We start from the raw sequence: 2,310 nt of genomic DNA, 5'->3' as shown, positions 1-2,310 counted from the left end.
CATCCCCTTTTGTTCTAAAGTGTGCAAGTGATTGCAAGAAAGAGAGTGAAATTCAAAAAACAGACAGGCGAGCAGTTGTCTTCCCGACTCTCCTGAAGCTGGGCACAGACCCCCCCCCACCATGTGGTCTGCTGCTGTTACAGCAGCAGACTGAAGACGGCACCATTTTACACTGCCTGTTATAGGCCAAGAGCCCATTGTGACACGTGAGAGTTCCGGAGTCAATGGCTAAAGGCCCCATTGTGACAGCACGTGAAGGTTCCGTGCACAGATTCTATCTACTGCAGGCAGTGCACCTGATTGGTCAAAAGCATTAGAATACGCAAACAGGTGTAGATGGACAAGACAAGCATATTCAACATCAGCACAGGTACCATTTTTCCTTTTTTGAAAAAAATACATATAATACAACGCATTTAAAAGTCAGTAGTCCACAAGAGGGAGACAATGTTTTACAAAAGAATTCATGTGGTCACAAATGTGGTATGTATGGTAGTACAGAACATCTCATTGGATACTTCCATTTAAACACCAAGTACTGACAGCACGGGACCTAATTTTGTAGATGGCACAGTATATTTGCAACACTGTAACAAAGGCCTAATTCAGGCCTACATCTTAACACACCTGTTGCAACCAGTGAAGACAAATTGATTGATTGCATATTGAATGCAATACAATGTTTGACATACATAGGTGAAAGCAAGGCAAGGCACCCAAAATGTTGCAAATGGTCAAGTGAAATCGAGCAAAATGCTACATTTGGCATGTGAAATGTGCTTCTTTGACCCTGAAATAAAATCACAAAGGGTTAAAAGACAACTTGCTGTGCTGATTTCAATTCATTCTGTTTTTAGAAACCGGATCAGAGAAGGAGTGCACTGTTCCTGGAGATACTGCAATAACGGGTCAATGCGTGGAGTGGACAGAGCAAGCTCTTTTTCCATTTCCCTGTTCTAAAAATCCATTTAATATATGGTCCCCAAATAGGGGACGTATCAGATATTAAACTGATACGAACAGATTTTTTTTTCTTTCAACCATTCAGGTTAGTTTTAAAGTAGTCAGTAAGATATACCAAAACTTACTTGCTAAAAACTTCTCATCATCATGGCCCATATTTTTAATGATAAAGCAACCTTATTTAGCAGAAGAAAAATATATCTTATTACACTTATAAAATACAAGACTCCAAAGAAATCACTGATATTTCACAATACAACGCCACTTTTTGAACCTCCATATTCCCTCGGCATCTGTTCCACCACCGCCTCTACAATCTAACTTATATACTAAGAACAACCTAGAAAGAATAATCCAAACAAATTCATTTACAGTAATTACTTTCCTTTTAAACACACAAAGATTCCTCACATCCCACAAACTCTCCAACACACATGCCATGATTAACCATAGCACTCTCTGCTTCACCCGTCTACATGCACCAATCCCAAACATAGCCACAAGCCAATCCACAAAAGTCACACCAGCCAAACTCTTACACAATCCTCCCACACATTTCCACACACTATACGCGAAACCACAGTTCCACATCACATGCATAACTTTCACATCCACCACATCCATCTCTTGGACACACATCTGATCTGATCAAATCTCTCTTCTTTTGTACCTCTCTCACTGGAAGGATATTATGAAGCGCCATCCATACTACATCCTTCTGTTTGTTTGACATCCCAAACGTGTCCACCATCCTCCATGCATCTGCAACCTCATTCCCTCTTAAACCAACTATATCACACTCTACCTCACTTGCACAGATTTTCCTATACACCCTCCTAACCATTCTAAACTCCTTCATCGGCACACTCAACAAATCATGCTTCCTAACAAACTCAATCACTTCTTACCACACTGGACACTTAAAAGAAACAGGCACTCTTGCATCCCTCTTCCTCCAACATAAACCATACAGCATCTAACCAGCAGAATAAATTTCAATACACGCACCCTTATTACCTTTACTCAACAGAACCACAACTGTCTTAATGTAATGGAGTCCTAAAAAATCTCAATATTAGGAAAAGCCAACCCACCATGCTGGCAGGCCTTATAAAGGCTATCCCACTTCAGCTTCTCCATCTTGCTACACCAGAGAAAAGTAAAAATAAGTTTCTCTACTCTCTTAACTTTCCTATAAGGAGATGGAAAAATTGTAGCCACAAAAAGCAGGATAGGCAAAACCACTGCTTTTTGCCACGCAAAGAAAACTCTCATCCTCTAAAAATTCAACTTTCGCTCAACACGCATGCCACACTCATCCCAATTCTTTTTCCCTTTCATATCATC

The 2,310-nt window shown here is 40.3% G+C and overlaps 1 pseudogene; it reads right to left on the bottom strand.

Annotated features, from left to right (window-relative positions):
* Nucleotides 1-871: 871 nt before the first annotated feature.
* Nucleotides 872-1,076, bottom strand: LOC138668176 (U2 spliceosomal RNA; annotated as a pseudogene).
* Nucleotides 1,077-2,310: the final 1,234 nt, after the last annotated feature.

Source organism: Ranitomeya imitator, chromosome 2 (genome assembly GCF_032444005.1).
Source record: "Ranitomeya imitator isolate aRanImi1 chromosome 2, aRanImi1.pri, whole genome shotgun sequence".
Lineage (NCBI taxonomy): Eukaryota > Metazoa > Chordata > Amphibia > Anura > Dendrobatidae > Ranitomeya > Ranitomeya imitator.
Note: the sequence above shows the minus strand (reverse complement) of the source record. Positions and strands in the feature narration are given on the sequence as shown.